Genomic DNA, 20,631 nt, shown 5'->3' on the forward strand with positions numbered 1-20,631 from the left:
GGATTGCCTAAGCCCGCGGATTCGAGACCCGCCTGGGCAGCGAGACCTTATCTCTACAATAAATCAAAAAATCAGCCGGGCGTGGTAGCGCATGCTCGTAATTCCGGCTACTTGGAAGGCTGAGGCGGAAGGATCGCCAGAGCCCAGCAGGTCGAGGCTGCGGTGGCCAGGAGCGGCCATTGCACTCCAGTCTGCGTGACAGAGTGAGACTCCAACTCAAAAAAAAAGAGGAATCTTGGGCTGACTCCCATCCAGACCCGTGGCAACCAGAACAAGAGAGACTCGGCCAAGCAGAGGCCAGATGGCAAAGAGGGGTCTCTCAGTGTCTCATGACCTTCTTCACAACCACAGGCAGGTCAGCCAGTAGAATGTGGAGAGGACAAGCAGCGTGGTAGTTTGCAGGAAATCTCAACGAGCAGCATGGCCCAGACTGGGCATTGTGACCCGGCAGCACACGGTGCCCTGGTGCTGTTTTTTGTTTGCTTTCTTCTCACGCCCATTGTGTCCAGTCTAATCTTCTGGTGGATTTTACTCTCGACAGACCTTGAGAAAGGTCATACAGTCCCGTGGGAAAGTCGACGGAAAGACAGCCTATTGAAAACCCCAGAAGAAACTCCTCAAACGAGGAGTGAGCGTCCAGGTGGTCTTCTGCCGTCCCCTTTAAGAAATGTCCCCAGCTTAAGAATGGCGGACTTGACAAAAGGAGATTCAGATCCTCTGAAAGCCACTGAGAAGCCTTCGGGATCGTACATGATGGGCGTCATGGAGGCTGGGACCTTTCAAAAGGCCAACGCTGCTGTTCTGTGCTGGGAGGGAAGTCCCCGGGGCCATTCCTGCAGTGTCAGGAGGTGCGGCCCCTCAGGGACTCCCCATGGGTAGCGGCAGCCTTCCTGCTTCAGCAGCCAGGGTGTGGGCACAGGAATATGTCCCGGAGGGAAGGTCTACATGGTGAGGGCCTGAGCATCTCCAACCACGCCCCTCCACTCAACTGCATCCTGGTTCTCCAACCTCTCAGAGGCCAACTGGGTTATTGAGAGGCCAGTCGAGGCACTTTGTGGCTGACCGTCTACATCTGCCATTAAGTGGCTAAAGGAAGCCAGGCCTGGAGCAGGCCACGCTCTGCACCACTTTCTCCTGTCAAGTGCTTCTACCAACCTGTGCTGTATGATGAGTCTTTTTTCCTGCCACATTGTTTGACTTAACCAGGAAAGTCACAAGAGCGGACCAAGTGGGCTCCTTCCATCACATCCATGCACCCAGAGGATCTGGCTACCTTGCCAAATTATTGAACAGAGACGCTTCTATAAGGCAGAGGTCCTGTTGACAGAGGCGCCGTGTGGAGTTCTGAAATGGGCAGAGCAGGAATGGAGAGCCAGGCCAGTGCAGCCTCCACCCCAGCCTTGTGATGTCCAGGGTGGGAAAAGGCATTTACTTGCTCTGGGCCTCCTGGTGAGGGAACTGGAGTGGACAGACATCCCTTCGAAGGTGCCTCAGTCTATATATTTTTTTAAGCATCAGAAAAGAAATTGGGCCGGGCTCGGTGGCTCAGTCTGTCATCCTAGCATTTTGGGAGGCCGAGGTGAGTGAATTGCCTGAGCCCGCAGGTTCAAGACCCACCTGGGCAACTTGGCGAGACCCCATCTCTACAATAAATCAAAAATTAGCCAGGCGTGGTAGCACACGCCTGTAGTTCTGGCTACTTGGAAGGCTGAGGCGGAAGGATCGCCCAAGCCCGGCGAGTCGAGGCTGTGGTGGCCGAGAGCGGCCACTGCCCTCCAGTCTGGGTGACAGAGTAAGACTCTGGCACAAAAAAAAAAAAAGAAAAGAAAAGAAATTGAAGGAGGTGGAAAGAATCAAATGCTCATTTTCTGAAAAAGTTCAGAGCAACATTTTGGTGAAAAATATCCGAATTGGAGGCAGCCAAGTACCGTTCCTAAAGAACTCTATTCCATCCTATTTTGAGTTGTCATCTAAATGCAGTTATTAACCCACTCGGCTGCAGTCACAGAATGTGAAGGAAAGGTTCGTTTGCTCTCTGGCTGGCTCTGGGTGGCAAGGATGCAGGCTGGAAATGGATGAGTAACAGGAACTTCCAAACACAGGCCTTGAATGCACCAGCTTGGACACTCATTCACACAGTGTTACACAACCCCACAGCCCGGCAGTTTCAGCGGATATTTCATGAGCAATCCTGTTAGAAGCCGATGGGGAAGACAAAAGAAATAGGACCCAGCATTTCCCTCCGAGAGCTTTGAGAGTACCCAGGGCCTCTTGTGGGGTTTCAGCATAAAGAGATACACGTGGCTTCTTCCCCTTCAAGAGGTGGATATCCCGTCCAGGGGATGGCCTCCCCGAGGTCACCTCATGATGGCCTCCACCCCTGGGCAATATGGCAATAAGGGAGAGAGTGGAGAGGCCGAAGGTAACTAGAAAAAGCGGTGGTAGGCAGCTAGGGGAGGGGCAAAAGTTGCTTCAAGGTTCTCTCGAAAATTCCAAGACCCACTGACACAGACTGGCTGTGCATCGCATTTAGGGGGATTCTGCTACCCCAAAGGTCGCTCCACGCTGTCCCAAATCCTTCCATTGAGAAAGCCATTCTGGCTGACAAGCTTTTCCAATGCATATACAAATATCCCAAGAAGAGTCCAGAGAATGAAGCATCCCTATCACAGAACGACTGTTTAACCAGTCTACTTTCTGCACCTTCTGGAGAGAATGACTCCAATAACCTTTTCTGAAGCACGTTCTGATAAGCACCTAGTATAAGAGATGCTTCTTGAAAAAAACAGAAACAAAGATACGTTTCTCGACTGCAGGACTTCTCAGAACCTTATTAACTTTGCTTACTTAAAGTTTCTGAATTTATTTGGCTCCACGATCATCTCTGTCAATAGGCCTGTGAACGTGGCTGGGGAAACACAGCATCGAGGAGAGAGAGAGCTCATCTCTGAGTTCCCTTAATCCTGAACAAGGGATCTCCTTTGGAAACAAGAGAAAGACCCCCATAGGATGTGGCCCCAAGGTCCAGGGGAGAACAAAGAGAGGCTCCACCCCGGCAGCAGGATCATAGCTGGCATCTCCTGTCCCACTCACAGACCTTCTTACCAAGACACCAGACTTGCAGGACACCCACCTGAGAATCTCCCTCTCTTTTCTCTGTTGTCTTAAGTAGCAGAGCAGCCACCCCAGGGACTGTACACACACACACACACACACACACACACACACACACACACACACACGCACGCGCGCACACACACACACACACACACACACACACAGCTAGCTGAGTGTAACAACCGGTAGTTTTGTGGGATCCAACTGGATCTTCTCCCACCAAAACTGCTTGAGTCACCCTGGAGGCTCCAGACGCTGCCCTGCGGGCCCCGGGCACTCTCCTTGTATTTCCTTCCCTGGTTTTTACGAAAGGGAAGACACGAATTACCTCGCAGCTGTTGAGGCATCTCATTTGCCCCTCAGATAATTTCCTCTTGTTCAGCTGCAGGCAGTGAGGATGAACAGTAAACCTACACAACTGGGATTTGCATTCAGGCTGACCAAGACGGGAAGAAAATGGTAATGAAACAGAACTTAAGTCTGATGTCTGGATATGAATTTCATGCCACCACATCTGAACTTTTTAAAATCCAAAATATTTGCAGTTAAGCTCTCTCATTACCAAATTAAATAGCTATGCCTCTCATTTCACACAATAGGCATGTTTCTGAAAAACTACATGAGAAGAGATTTTTTAAAAATCAAATTATATTTTTCAAAGTACTTGGAGAGCTTTCTATTTAAAAGAATCCCACAAGGAATCCTTCCTTAGAATGAAGAATCCCATTGTAATGCAAATGATCACCTCCTAATTTATCTGTTTTCTAAATTCAAATAAACTCTAGTTTATTCAGAATGGTCAAAGAGCAGGGTCTTGTGGTTAATTGAATATTCATGTTAATTTGGAATCAGCATATATACCCTGTGTTGATTACCAATTTTCACAAAACAAGAATATAATAAAATACAATAAAATACACTTAACAACGAAACGATGCTGAACCTAATTACTTTTTCTTTGATAATCCAAAAATATTCAGGGTCTGGAAGTATACATGCCTGAGTTCGGAGACAGAGATCAGGCTGAATCAGACCGATCCCGGGACAGGACATGACCTGGGAGTTTTGTTTTTGACCTAGTTGGACATAGGTTTTTGGGCTTTTGTGTGTGTGTGTGTGCATATGTGTGCGTTCAGCTTGTTTCAAAAATGAAAAGAAAACAAACAAACAAACCCTGAAGTTCAGACTATATTTCTTTCATGTCTTGGAAAAGTGCAAGCTCCAGTTCTTTGGATTTTTTTTTTTTATTGCAGAGCCGACATCTACACAGGTAGAACCCTTTTACAGAAAGCTAGTCAAACGCAGGAAGATAAAGCAAGATTTAACTGTTCTTCTCGGCTTGCCATCTAATGAGGTGCGGGAAAGGCCAACAGTTCTGGAATATGCCACACTCACAGACAGTGTCGGCCCCAGGAAGGGATGGTGATCTTGATTTCATATAATGATTAAGGAAATGATTCGTTTCGAAAGCAAGTGCGCAGCATTCATTCCCCATCCCTGAAGCAAAGTCTTATCCCTTCGCTTCTTTCCAAAGACCCTTCTATCCGTGCCGCGGGCATGAACTTGTTAAGCGCACTTCCAGCCCAAGTTCTTGACGCTTTAAAATCCACTCACTTCCCTGTGGTTTGTTAGAACTACTTTTCCAAGGAGTCCCGCAACCATATATTCCCATTTAAGCAAATAAGGTTAGCTGCCTTTTCCCATTCACAATTCAACAGTCCTCCTAAATTAATTTTTCCAAAAGTAATTCAAGTAAAAGCTCGGTTGCCACTACTCTTTTCTGAGCCACAAGATTGAATAAGGCATCTGAATAAAAATGTGTATTACAGCCTTCTTTAATATTTAAGCATGACATTCATTGATTTGTTTCTTGTTTTCTGCAAACCTTGACAACATGATAAAATAAATCATAAGAACAAAATATAGTGGTAACATCTTTTATGGACTTCACATAGTCATCAATCTCAAGCTGTGAGTGAATTATCAGTACAGCAAAAAGATCTATGTTTTAAGATCTCCAATAGCACACTAGCTGGGGGTTTTTCACAAGCAAACTCAAGGCGAATGACTGATAAGCATCATTATTGCTTTCTGAGAGTCTAGTTTATGGTGTGTAGTGGAGGTGTTGGCATATATGTTTCGGAAGCAAAGGTTTGATCAATTCTAAGTAGACATCTACTAACATATAAAAAATATAACAAGGCTTCACGCTGAGCAGTATTATAGTACCCGCCACCCCGTGTCAGCCTGGCAAGCCCCATATTGTGTTTCTGATTATCTTTAATATGGAATTAACCTTTCTTAATGCGATACATTCTGTATGAAACACAGATCAAACTATAGATACCTGAACACGTTCTGTGCTTTATTTGTGTTTTTATTTTTAGCAACGTCATTATAAATACAAAAAACAAAACAACAACAAAAAAACAAGCCATGAATTGTCTTGTAATTACAATCCCTTGGGCATGCTATAGACAAAAAACCTGGGAAAACTATAATCTTATTCCTCAGGTGACCCAATCCGGAGCTGGTGCTGGCTAGATTTTAGGATAATGGAAATGAGTCCGAAGCCTGTAACAAAAACACAACAAAGTCTTTTCAAAACCATCAACACCTGCAATTGTGAGACTGCCCCTACACCATTCCCTCTCTCTGAAACGGAAACCTGCAGCCACTGACCCAGCTGCTGAGAACCCACCACAGGGCGTCTGGACATTCAGAAACACCTGAACCAGAGTAGGCCACGTGCTGCTTTTGTCCTTTTAACATTATGCTCTCACAACCTAAATGATATTCCTTTTTTTGAAGAAGTCACAATCTCTTCTGTGTAAGTGGTGGCCCTCCGTGGGGCTGAAGGCTTTAAGGAAAAAAAATCACCGACAAGGGACGCGTAAGCATCATCGAATCCACTTGCCATAAACCAAGGATTATTCAGCAGGATTCCCCAATCGTATTAGAGTTTACTCTCAGCATGGAGCAGGCCTGGTAAGGCAGAAGAGTACTCTAAAAATCTAGGAGGAATATTCCAGAATGCACAATGGTGTCGGTGAACTTACCAAAGCTTGCTTTCTATCTGGAAAATGGGTTAATGGCATCCTTAGGTGTGAGAGGATTCAGGCTTGGGGTTGCAGGAGAAAGTATTAAGATGTTTTCTGACAAGCTGAATGTATGTGGTTTCCCACAAAGTCCCAGAGTGCTTTGCGCTCTATCAATATCACTCCTCTCCCCTCACAACTTGAACTCCATGAAATACGATGCAATGGTCCCTGAAAGCACAGCTGTATGTTTCTGGGCCTGGAGTTTCCAGAGCATAGCCTCATTTACATGGTGGAGCACTATTCATCACCCTCCTAATTAATTCAAGTCACTTACACCATTCCGAAACAGCTCCTCTCCAAGGCAAGTCGCATCATGGCCACCTACCTTTAATAACCTTATACTCACTCTTGCTTTAGTTGAGTCACTGTAACTCATGGTGGGTTTCTTTCCCCCCCTCTTTTCTTTCGCTCTTCTCACCAATTAAAGTCACTATGATTTTCTTTACTCGGCCTAAGAGAAATACCATCAGTATTATTGCCTGTTTGACATTTTGGTTTTCCATTTGTTAAATTTTATTAGCGATATTGGAAATGTGAATTACTGTATCTTCACGGCCAGGGCGCTCTTTTGAGGAGTTCACGCGCTGTTGATAGCACGATATACATCCACTGTAAACCTTTCAGCATGTCTACATTTCGGTGGGGGGCTTCCCAGGCAACACCATAGAGGCCATTGGGAAGTAATTATGGCTAATACAGAAAATGCTGCAGATAGCACCAAAGAAATGTGAAGCTTGGTACGGCCTAGGATTCCTCAATCTGAATAGCAGTTTCTTGGAGGTCCCTGATTTTTAGGATCATTAAAAAAAAAAATATGAAGACTCTGTCCGTTCCAGCCCAGTTTTGTTGCTAAAACCTCTAATGTCCATATGCAGAAGGGCTTTATGGAATTAGATGACAAATCAAATATGGACCGATTTACCTATAAACACACTTTTGAAAAATCCATTTGGTGTTTTTCAGTTTCCAAGTCAGAAAACCAAGAAAGAGCTGGAGGGACGGTGTGCACTTTGCATAAATAGGTGTAAGTAACACACTGTTAACCACCCCCAACACACACACCATTCCTACAACCACCAAAGCCCAAGCAAGTGTCCCACGGGGTCACTGAAAAGGGAGAGGCCTGGTTCACCATGTCCCAGAGCCACCCCAAAAAGACTTCTGAAGCAGTCATGTATTTTCCTGTGATACCTAATTAACCTTCCTGAGATGTCACTAATTGGCTGAGTTTGGCTAGCTGTGGTAGTGTTAGTCATACCACACAGGGTAACAGATACTCGAAACTAATCTAGAACGAGTCCATGAGGCATGGGCTGGGTCCACTGCAGTCATGCTGGGTCGCCGTGCTCTGGAGAGTAGCTGGTGCAGAATGGGCACCCAATAAACACCTGCTGGATTAAGAAACCTATAAGCCTCCTGATCCAGGAGCCGCTTTTCGAGGCTGAGGTAAGCATGCCTGGATGCATTTGTTGGCTTCACACCCCTGTGCCTCTGTTTCCTCATCTGTAGAACGGAGAGAATGCTAGTGCCCACCTCTCAGAGCTGCTCTTGGATTAAACGATGAGACATCGTGGCATGTGTGTGTATGTACACATTTGTGTGTGTGAGTGCAGGCAGAGACACAGGCAGAGACAGAAGAGAGGGAGTAGCACAGTGTCTGTTACGTAGCCCGCCCTCAGAAAAAAATACGCTATTATTAATTCTTTTGGGGGTTAGTATTTAAGCATATCATTAACATGACTTAGTGAGCTGACCCAGCCTTGGATACACTTTAAGATCCTAATGAGGTCCATTTGAAAATCATGAAGGAAACCCAGTGTTTGGGACAAGCCAATGTGTCCCCAGTAATCTCCCATATCTTTTCATTCCATGCCATCTCACCATTAGAAAAATCTGCACTGAAGAGTATCTGTGAAGAGCCAGGACTTCACAGAGGGAAGAATCTATGAAAACCCCCAATCCTGTGTGTAAATGACATATTAGGAATTTTTTTCTTTCTGAATACTAATATATAATTCTTGCAGAAGAAGGACCACATGTCCATTCCTATCTGGTGGCCTGCAAATAGTCTATAATATTGCACCAATATTCACTTAATAAAAGAGGAAGTTTGCATTGCTTATGCTACTTTCATTTGGATCACATCGCTTTTAGACATTATGTAGAAGACTGCCCAGCGACAGCTATGCCTTGTCAGTCATTTAATTAAGCAAAGCAAGCTTGCTATTCATTTTATTTCTGTATATGTTAATGTTAAAAACTAATAGAAAACAGCTAGCAAATTGTCCCCTGCATATATTGGACACAGCAACAATTACTCTGGCAGAGAAGATATAATAAAAGAGGAAATTTTAATAGTATCCTTATTCCATTTATTCTCTTGGGCTTCTGTTTCAAGGTACTGTAGAAATTAACAATTATTCCTTCTCATTGTTTTTGATGATCTTTTTCTATTATGCTCCTACCCGACTTAAAATAAAAAATAATTTAAACTTACATTTTTTTTATTCAATTTTATGGTGCCCTGAGATTTACATTCCAGGCATGAAGAAGAACTGAGAAGAATCAGAAAATCACCCAGAGAGCCTTCCCTTCCTGTTTTTTGACAACTAGTTAAGGCCATGCCAGTCATTAGTACAACTGAGATTATCTTGATTTCAACTCGGAAATTCACGTAATAAAAATAATTATCTTATACATCACTGTATTGACAAATATGTCTTTCTTGTACTTTATGAATGTCTATCATATGATATGTCTAAATAGTTGCTATGACTCCACTATAGAAAGCAATTAACTGAGTTTATATGGCAAATTGTCTAAGGATTTCTCCACAATGCTTGGGGAAATCTAACAACCTGAAATATTCTCCAATTTATTGACATGCTACTATGTTAAAAAAAAAAAAAAGGAGGCCATCCATAAACAGCATTAGTTTGAAACTAAGATCTTATTATAAGTGTAGGGACTCAGACCCTTGGCTTGGCTGAAATAAAGAAGATGGATTTTATCTTGTAAAGGTTACACTGGCTCTATGTTTTGGCACAGGAAAATGTTGTCATGATCAATGGAAATGTGAAGTCAAGACAATCGTCTTTAAAAATGGCATGTTTTTCCTGGTGAAAATTCTGCCAGACCCACTTTTGAGGAGACGGTGGAATATCATTCAGTTCAAGTCGCCTTTGGTTTTCCATTGTGTCTCATACAATTCTCGGAGACTGGTCATTTCGCAGGCCCTAGAGGTGCAACCTCAGAGCCATTTGGCTCTCCCTAGTCCCTCCTCCGTGGTTACGTCATCAGTGCCATACATCCTGCCAGGTCCAGCAAAACACAATTATCCTAGAAATGCACAGGCCGATTTCCTAAGTGTGGAGATATCTACTCTTTCCTAAGTGCTGGTTTTCCATTGCTGCGTATGAAACCTCACAAATTCAGCGGCTTAATATTAACACATACATCATCTCACCCACAAGAGTTCAGAGGTGGCTTAGGTGGGTCTTAGATTCAGGATATTCCAGGCTGTGGAAAAGGTTTTGTCCGTGGGACAGGGACCTCTTCCAAGCTCATGTTGAGGTTGGCAGAGCTCAGTTCCTTGTGGTTGAAGGACTGCAGTCCCTACTTTCTTGCTGTCTGCCAGTGAGGGTCATTCTCAGCTCCTAGAGACCCCACATTTATTTCCCTGCCATGTCTCCTTTTCAGGGACCTGCTCACTGGTAGATGACTTCCTCCAAGCCAGCAGGAAGGACCCAGTCCTCTTCTGAGGAATTTCATCTGATTTATGCAGGTCTACTCAGGAAAATTATCCCTGATTGACTCAACATTAAGCTGATTAGGAGCCTGGATTACAACTGTAGAATCCCTTCGCCTTCATTAAATAATGTAGCCTCATCACGGGGTGACATCTCACAGAAGCAGGGTTGGACATCTCCTGTGGTCCAGGTAGGTGACCATTGCACCTTTTTTATGAAGAGTTCAAAGCATCTCTTAATATGTAAAGAACAGCAAGGGTAAGAGAGTTATCAGACCTTTTCTGTCTGAGAGCAAAATGCCTTCTGTCTCTTGATTTGCTCTCAAAAGAACTTTGCTAATTGTAGAAAATAAATGAGTACAAACCCCTAAATCCAGAAAAAGCTACTTGGGTAGCTACCTACCCTGTCTGCTTAGAAACATTCCAGAACCTTCCAGCGTGGTGGAGGTTAGGAGGAGAAAGAATATTGAGAATATGCCTGGGGGTGGGAGCGGCAGAGAGGCAACCCTAGGCAGTTACAGCTTTGCCACCCACAGATTAGCTGTGGGGATCAAAGAGTGTGTCCCCACCACGGTTCCTCACAGGGCTGATGGGTACTGACAGGGCTGCAACGTGGGAGGCCTGGGCGGGCTCAGAGAAGCAGAGAGCAGCCTGCGGTTCGGCCTGGAGACGGGACCCTCTGCATGGTCGCCGAGGCTTTGGAGCCTGCAGTTCTGGCCGAGGGGAGCTATCCCCCAGTAACCCGGGCTTGCATTTGCCTAGAAGCATGAGGCCACTTTTAATATATTTTTAATATTCTGGTTATCATGCAAAGACTCATCGATGAGGAAGTTTAAGCAGTGTGCAAACAAGGCAGCCCGCAGGGTGGTGTTGAGATACCTGGCACACCCCGTCAACATGTGGAGTCTCACGTTGTGTTTCTGATTATATTTAATAATACAAAATTAGCCTTTCTTAATGTAACATATTGCGGCTGCATCACCATTTGTTTGAACTGAAAACACCCCTTCCCACTTTTCAGTTGCAATAAAAGGACTCACACGGTGACTAAAATTTCTAGTCATTTTCATGCATTTGCAAAAACAGTAGGAAAACAGAGCAATTCTCTGAAACCAGTCAGAGCAGGGGCATGCTGAAATGGGCTTGATTGCTCAAGGGCGAGGCAGATCAGCTCAGACATCTGGGGTGGGGTGCTCGGCGTTGACTTGCCGCCAGACCCAGGCCACTCCATCTAGAGGACACAGTCCTCTTGTCTTCTTCCTCTGGGTTGTGAAGCCAGAAAAGTTTCATCCATCTGCACGGCCTCCTTTCATGCACTGCAGCCCTCCCAGGAGCCGAGCAGGGGCAAGACCTTTGGACTGGGCTGGTGGGAGGACTCCAGCGATCCTCCCACGTGGATGAGACCAGTGCTCCCAGTGTAAGCACACAGTAGGTGTAGCTCTCACTCTCCTGTCTAGCAGGGCCTTCTGATACTAGATTTTTTCCGTCTCCACTTTCTGGCCCAGATAATTCTGAGCTCAAACATTAAGTTTGCTTCCCTCTTGTTTTGAGCTAACAAAGATCATAAGATATGGTAGAGTTTGAGGCTGAGAAGGAGGATGGAACTCCCTTTTCCTGTATTGCTTTTCTTTCCATGCCTCCTTCTGCTCAAATTCTCCACAAACTTCTATTGAGCAAACACACAAGGTAGAAAGAGCTTTATTGACCACCTAGCTACTCGGGGCAGGAGTCAACTGAAGGCTCTCAGTCTAGAGTCTCCTGTGCATCTGGGCCCTTCTGATGTGATGGGCATTGGAGGTACACAGAGCTAAAGAGATTACAAGCAAACTGGTCACTGCCACCGGCTCTCACAGTTCTGAGCTAAAGCTGGGAAGACAAGAAGTCAATGCCACACCCTGACGACAAAGGGTGATGATGCCTTTTCAGGGATGGCAAGAGGAGGAAATGCTGGCTTGACAGCTTAATATGAGAGAAATGATGAGAATATGATACCTCGGAACACATCAAAGAGTGGCAATTCAACAAGAGCAAAGCTGTCCTTCAAACTTCTTCCTTCTAAAGAAATCTAGAGAAAGTAAAGTTATTATCAGACACACTTTAGAAAGTTGACATACTAATTAATGAATACAAAGCAACCAATAAAAGTAAATAGTGCATTCAAACACCCTTCCCAGAAAAAAAACATACAATAAAACTTTGAAAAGATATGAGTAAAGGGGAAGAATTTCCACTTTCACATATTAGTGTGTACTAACATACATGTTGCATGCAGCAAACCATATGACTCCAGAAGTTTCAGATGACCACAGTGGGACAAAGAACTTAAGACTAAGATGGCAAGCCCTGAAAAAGTTAAGAAAATAATGGAGTTATTTGAAATGTATGCAAGGGGGAGAGATTATTCAATGCATGGTGCTGAATTATTGGTTCATTTTTTAAATGAAGTTAGATCTTTATCTCATACTTTGCAACAAATAAATTCCAAATAGAATAAAGTAGCAAATAAAAAAATACTATATAAGGATGGGAATTAATACACATGATTATTTAAAAATATAAATTTTGTGTGAGAAAGACCTTTCCAAGCATAAGACCTAACAAAGAAAAGAAATTATGATAGATTTCCCCAAATCAAAATCAAAATACTGCTATTAGGAGGAATACCTATTTAAATACTGAAATGCAAACAAATTGAGAGAGAATGTTTGCTAAATACATGGGTAGTCTATGGTTATTAATAAAAAGGGACCCACAGATCAATAAGAAAAAGACAAGTACCTATAGCTACAAACAAGAACTAATTCAGGAACCTGCTAGTGCCCTGGGGTCACAGGAATCCCGACGTCCAAGTTCTTACTGTATCCTCCTTGTAGCCATTATATGAGAGGCTCCTCTGTTTTGTTTTGCTTTGTTTTTTAATAGTGATATCAGTGTTCTGATTCACCCGGTGGAAGGAAAAAGGCCTTTTCAACCATTGCTGGATGAAAATGTAAATTGGTAAAAGCTTTCTGGAGGGAAACTTGGTGCTGCTTATAACATTTATTTAAAACATGCATAGTCTTTAAACCTGAAACTTCATTTCTAAGAATTTTTCTAAAGAAAAACTGGGACAAATCCAAAAAGTCCTATCTTCACGAAGTGAACACATTCCTATTCATAATATCAGAAACTCAGAAATGCTCTAAATTTTGATCCACTAGTTGTCCAAGCATCCAAAAAACTGAGTACAACAATACTCAGGTCTCAGAAACACCGAGATCTATGTAATGCAATATGTGCAAAGCCCGGCACATAGCAAGCTTTTATTGCATTATTGTTGTCACTGTTGTTGTTGTTTACCCATACCATGAAATTCTGAGTGCCATTAAGAAAAATGTTGGAGAAATACACATATTCACTTGGGGAAATTTGAGATACAGTAAATGCAACAAAAAAAGCAAGCTACAAAACAGCAATTACAGGAAAATCCTATTTTTGAAAAGAAAAATATATATGAATTTGTATCATAAACATTCTGAAAGGAAATACACAAAATGTTAATAGCACCTATCTATGGGTTCTGGGAATATACAGTAATTCTTTTATTCATAATTCTCTGTATATTCTTATTTATCTACAATGATTATATAGTTCTAGGGCAATAAAACAAAATATATTTTAACTATGAAGACCATGTAGATACAAAGAAAATATTTATGGTTCAATGGGAAGTAAGAAAATACTCCAACTGGTACAGACGCCAATTTCAACCTTGTAAAACATCCGTGTGTATCAGGGGAATGGAGTTGGTGCTCAAAGCAGGAAAACAGGAAGTGCTGTGTGATGCCAGTATTCCTTAGATAGGGAGAGAGGAGTCTTATCCTCTACCTGCACTTTACAAGGTCCTGCTCTGGACCTCACCTGCTCAAGGGACAAGACCATGAGCACCCCGAGGTACAAACTCAACCTGGAGCTCATGGCCCCATGCCTGACCCAGGACTCTGCCAAGACGGGCCAAGTCCACTTCTTCCATGGTCCCGTTCCGATGAAGGCTGACCTCACCGTGAGCATTTTCACTCAAAGTCTCAATGGGCAGCTTGGGACGACTGTTAGCATGTCATTCATGTGTAATATCCTCACAGACTGAGGCGTGTCTCCCAGTGTGGCCTGGCTCCGGGAGGACTGGCTCCCAGCTTGGGACCAGATCTCCCAACAGGCCACATTCAGGCAGGGAATGCCATGGTGGCCAACAATTCTCAATTCTAGCCTGGCCTTCCCGGCAGCTTGGAGGCAAGCGTGTTAAAAGAAGAGGAGCACTCATCTCTTATGTAACCATTTGGTTGGTCTGGTTCATAACTTTTCAACACTTCGACATGCAGCGTGTGAGTGTCCTGATATATTCTTATTCTGGGTCTGACAATTTCAGGAGCGGGCTCGGGTGATGAGGATATCAGAGTTTTGTGGTTGATGATGCTTTAATGTTCCTAACTTTCTTAATTTTATGTTCTCCAGGCAGACAGTGACATTGCCTCCTTGGGTCATGAAGGTGCAGCCATCTTAACTCAGACTTTAACTTGGGCGGAATTGAAGAATTCCTATACTTGTATGGGGAAAACATTACTGAAATGTAGTATACCCTTTAATTCTCAATGTGTGCATTTTTGCTAGCAGTACGCTGTGATGGAAATCGAGAGATACTTTGAGAAATCTGCAACAATTACAACGTGACCAAAAAACATCAAGGATTCTCTGCTCCCTTCTGAAAAGAGTGTTTCTTTGCCCACCATAAACCTTGCTCACATATGTGTTTAAAAAAGGACATGGTATGTGCTTCCCATGTTGTCTATACAGTCAATCTGGGTTTTTTTTCAATAGCCGATAACTTCATTTCAGTATTGATTTAATGTGACAGAGCACCAACATCATTCTGAGAAGGCCATGCCAGATGCCAAATGCCAAATGCCAAAGGAGTCTGTCCATGGCAGAGATGCCAACATCCCTGCCCTGTGGTGCCATGAGCCTAGTGGCCCACCAGACACGAACTTCAGGTTGCAAACTGGGCAGGATGGACATTTTCTAAGGGAACCTGTCCTCATTTCATACCCCCCAGCTTCCTAAATGTAAGTGGCAACTCTAACTTTGTTCCAGCACTTGGTGCCAGGCGCTTGAGATGAAAGAAGTCTATGGAAGCAAGCCAACCACAACACAGCTTTGGAGCCAGGAGAAAGAATCGACAAAGCTGAAAAACAAGCACAGGGCTTTGTTATTATGGTAACTTTGGCTGGTGGAAGAAAACGCAGGCTTTAAACCGCTCGGGGTCACACAGAAGCAAAGATCTAGGGCCTATTTGTTTGGGAGCCAGGGATACGGAGAGCCACCGCCAGGATCATAATTCTGGCTTCCACCATGGGGTAATGACCCAGAACTGGTTTGTTTTGACAGCTAAAGCCCAAAACAGGCAAGTGGGATACTGCACACAGTTGAAACCAGGCTGCCCTCGCAGAGAGAGCCCCAAACCAAAGTCCCCCTTTGCCTGAGATGTGTTTTCCCTTTTTCTCTCACATGGGCAGCATAAGCGCGGAGATTTCCCAAGAAGCAGCCTGGACTATACGTTAGCAAACGGAAGGAAAAACCAGGCCACTGGGCTGCTCATGAATGCCAGAGGACATTCTGCTGGCAAATGTGCCAATGGCCACCTAAGTCTGAGCCCATGCCGGGGCCCTAGGAACTGCAAATTAAATTCTTCCGAAAGAAAATTACGCTTGCAGCTCCTTTTGCCCCACCTAAGATGGGGGCTCTGAGGTCCATATACCCAGCCCCTGTTTGAGGGATGAATGTGACCCTGAACTTGGCGTTTTAGTGGATATCAATGGATGTTTCAGTCGGAGAAAGTAAGTTCACAGAAAAACAAACAGTATATAGCCTCTTCTCAAACATCAGGCCCCAGCTCAAATGCAGCCCATGCTTCCTCAGGAACATTCCAAGTCCAATATCAGCCCCTGAGGTTGGAGGAAGTCCAAAGCAAAATTTAAAGCAGTCATTGGAAACTCGTATAAAGAAATGAACATTTCTGGCATTCTTAGCTGTGACAGAGTAACTTGTAGCAGACTGAGGACAATTATACCACTGAGGACAATTATAAAAGTTGGGGAGAAAAAAAATTCTGTATGAAGACATTGGAAGCCAATCAAGCAGCCAGGCTTGAAGGTACCAGATTCCAGAGGGAAGGGAAAGGATTGGGGAGAGTTCCCACTCATGGATACTTTTTTCCCATTGGGGAATTTGCCAATTTATAGTACAGGACATCGAGTTCGCAGGTAAAAGGAATAGACGAGGCAAGTCTCAATGGACTGAAAAGATAAAAATGAAAGTGCGGTGCAGTCAGAGAATGAGAATTCCAGAGTAAAGGGAACCCCAGAGAAGGGAGCCTGATATTCTGTCTCCAATTCCCCTGGGATAGTCTGCCTCCAATTCCCCTAGGGTATTTGTTAATGCTGAGCTTCCCAGACACAGGGCAAGGGGAAAAGAAACTGAGAGGAAAGCATTTGCTAAGAGGCTTAAACACTAAGCAGGGATTTTGGCAGACTTGCAGCCCTGGGGAGACAGGAAGGGAAGTTAACTTAAGAGTCCACTAAAGAGGGAGGGGCTCTGATAAGTGCTTCAGGCCTTCTGCTGAGAGTCCTGAAGGACCACAGCCCAGAAACAAGGACAATCAAACATAGGTCACTTTTTTAAAAGCCTACAGCAAGGCTTGGGGTGTCCAAGGCCATCATTCTACATGACACCCCTCAAGAAGAAAATAATGGCATCCTCCAGGGTCCTTACCATTGCATTTCTAAATCCAAGTTTTGGTGGCATTCAATTAAAAAATCAGGCAAGACCTGTAATGGAAATAAGTCATCAAAAATCAAGGGGAAAAAATGATAATAGGAATAGGCTTACAGGTGATCTACATATTGGAATAATCAGACATGAACTTTTAAATAATTACAATAAACATGTTTAAGAAAATTGGTGGAAAAAAAGAGAGAACTGCATCAGAGAAGTGGGATCTATAAGAAAGAATCAAAGCAAAAAATACAAGGCAGAACTGAAAAATTCAATCGACTGATTTAATTGAAATTTAGACACAGCAGAAAAGAGGATAAATGAGCTGATAGATAGATCAGTATGAAATATCCAAAATGAGCACAGAGGGGAAAATTGTAAAACACTGTCAGCAACATAAAAGGCATTTGGGACGGGGTGAAAAAGTCTAACATATGGTAAATGGAAAGATTAGGATAAAAGCATCATTTGAAGAGATGTCAGCTGAGAATTTTCCAGTTCTGCCAGAAGAATGTCAAGATGTTCTGTAACCCACAGAAAGGATAAATACAAAAAACTATTTTATATTAAAACTGCTGAAAATCAAGGACAGAAAAAAATCTTAGTAGTAGAAGCGGCCAAGTATAAACAATGAAAAAATAGTAAGATGGACAGATGTCTTTGTAAAATAAATGAAGGAAGTCAAAAGACAGTAGAAAGAAATCTTCAAAATGCTGGAAGAATGATTGCCAATTTAAGAATTTATACCTCTTGAAGTATTTTTGAAAATGAAAAAAACACACATGAAGTTAAAAAAATAAAGCGTTCGTTCCCAGTAGACCCATACTAAAAATAGTAAAGCAACGTATTCAGGGGAAAAAAATGGCCACAAGTAAGAGCACAGTAATGCAGGAATAAACAAGGACTGTCAGAAAGGGACAATGCGGAGGTAAATTTGAAGGAACAACAATTTTCTAAAGCAATAATAATAATATGTGGAGAGTTTGAAGTAGACATAGCACTAAAATAGAAAACAACAACAGCACAAAAGAAAAGAGAGACATGAGTGCAGTTAAGATATTGTAAGGTCCTTACATCATTGGATAAATTGAGGCCAATTCTAGCAAGTCACAAATGTACAGATCACACAGACTGGGGAGGGCTCACCAATATTATCTAGAGTAAGCAATACAAGAAAATTAAAGAAGGTATAACTAACAAGCTGATAAAAGGTGAAAATGACAGTTTGAATAATCATTCAATTAATGGATGTTAAAATAGGAGAAAAATAGAGGAAACAAATAGAAACCAGAGAATAAGAAGTCAACTATCTTTGAATTCCAAAGGTTGTATTTAATGAAAATAGAATAAATAGGCCAATTAAAAGACTAACATGTCTTCAAAATAAATTTTTTTTTTTTTGAGTTGGAGTCTCACTCTGTCGCCCAGACTGGATTGCAGGGGCCACTCCCGGCCACCGCCGCCTCGACCTGCCGGGCTCCGGTGATCCTTCCACCTCAGCCTTCCCAGTAGCCGGAATTACAGACGCGCGCTACCACGCCCGGCTGATTTTTTGATTTACTGTAGAGATGAGGTCTCGCTGCCCAGGCGGGTCTCGAACCCGCGGGCTCAGGCAATCCACTCACCTCAGCCTCCCAAAGGCGCGGGATGACAGGCTGAGCCACCGAGCCCGGCTCAAAATAAATTTTTAAAAGCTTGACTACATGCTACCTGTATATATGCTAGGTGATGCTTGTTTTAATTGTAAGAATAAAATTGAGTTGTAAACAAAACAATGAATAAAAGTAAAAGAGGAATCTTATGCAAACACCAGCCCCCTAAAACTAATATGCCTATTTTAGTATCAAACAATATTTTAAGGCAAGATGGATTATTAGAAATAGAGAGATATTCTACAACAATAAAAGGGATAGTTCAGCAGTAAGATAATCCTAAATTTGTTTCCCCTGACAAAATAGGCACAAAATATATAAAACTAACCAGAAATTGTGAATTTTAATACACATCTCTCAGTGGAAGACTGAAAGAGCAAAATAAGCAAATAAGTAAAATCAGTAAGTTTATAGAGAATTTGAAGCTGGGCTCGGTGGCTCAGCCTGTCATCCTGCGCTTTGGGAGGCTGAGGTGAGTGGATTGCCTGAGCCTGTGGGTTCAAGACCCGCCTGGGCAACTTAGTGAGACCTCATCTCTACAATAAATCAAAAAAATTAGCCAGGCATGGTAGCACGCACCTATAGTTCCAGCTACTTGAGACTGAGGCGGAAGGATCGCCGGAGTCCAGCAGGTCGAGGCTGCGGTGGTCTGGGCGACAGAGTGAGACTCCAACTCAAAAAAAAAAAAAAAAGAAAGAGAGAATTTGAGAGCCACAATTAACAAATCTGACATATTTGCTTTGGTTGGAGTATATTTTTAAAAATCCAGCCTCACGCAGATATTTAGGTGGAACAAGAAGGATTTAGCATCCTTGTCAGATAATTGTGTGTGATTGTCTTTGATATTATACCAAAATTTGACACAGGTAGTTTTTTAAAGATTAGTTGCAGTGCAGTGATCATTTGGAAAATACTGGTTAACTGAGTTAGGCAGATCTTTCAAATGTTGACATATGTCCTTATATAATATTCTTAAATTATTTTCATTAATATCTCAATTTGACTCATCATAAAAGTCTTAAATTATTGGGAAGTTATCTAGCTAATAGTTGGTGGGAATAGTCTTCTCAATTTGCCTGGAACTGTTCCAATTTTAGCGCTGAAATTCCTGCAACCTTGTGGTCCCAGACAAACCAGCATGGTGGATTGAAGGTTAGTAGATTAGATACATGCGAGTTTTCCAAAATTTTAAGTTTTGCTTCAATACTTGAATGTTATCATTGGCAGTAAATACTCCCAGTGATTTTTCATGAAATGGTAGGCTCACCTGCTTTTTCTCTTTTAAAAAACGTCTGTCACCGGGCTCGGTGGCTCAGCCTGCAATCCCGCACCTTTGGGAGGCTGAGGTGAGTGGATTGCCTGAGCCCGCGGGTTCAGGACCCGCCTGGGCAGCGAGACCTCATCTCTACAATAAATCAAAAAATCAGCCGGGCGTGGTAGGTTGAGGCGGAAGGATCACTGGAGCCCAGCAGGCCGAGGTTGCGGTGGCCGGGAGCGGCCACTGCACTCCAGTCTGGGCGACAGGGTGAGACTCCCAACTCAAAAAAATAAAAACAAAAAACGTCTGTCAAAGACTCAAGTTAGAATAACCATGCTCGTCTGTCAGTTGTTTTTTTTTTTAAAGTAAGAATGGAAGTCCTTGAAAAAAGTGGTGAGTTCACTTTGCATCTCAAACATCATAAATCTACTTTTTTGAGGCAACCATTGGACTACAGTGTATAGCAGAAATACTTTATGCATATGTCAAATTTAGTCATACAGAATACTAAAATAATAACTTTTTTGCCACTCATCATATATATTTTTAACTGAAATAAACATTTTGTTTGCAAGAAGGAGGTATTAAGAAATATAGTGACTACTAGTACAGTCTGGTGCCACTATGCTCATTCAAGCTAACACACCAACAATTTAATTCATCACTGCTTGTGCACCCTCAGTGCAAATTAAAACACAATAGGAATGGCAATGACTACTGTCATGTTGTCTTAATATTATTATAAGAATTCTTGCCAGCTACTTGGAAGGCTGAGGCAGAAGGATCGCCGGAGCCCAGCAGGTGGAGGCTGCGGTGACTGGGAGCGGCCACTGCACTCCAGTCTGGGCAAAAGAGTGAGACTCCGATTCAAAAAAAAAAAAAAAAAAGAATTCTTGTTACCTCCTAGAGCCCCTAAAAGTATCCTGGAGATCCCCAGGATTCACAGAA

The sequence above is a fragment of the Carlito syrichta genome, unplaced genomic scaffold, assembly GCF_000164805.1.
Source record: "Carlito syrichta isolate Samal-C Ts95f unplaced genomic scaffold, Tarsius_syrichta-2.0.1 Scaffold308151, whole genome shotgun sequence".
Classification (NCBI taxonomy): domain Eukaryota; kingdom Metazoa; phylum Chordata; class Mammalia; order Primates; family Tarsiidae; genus Carlito; species Carlito syrichta.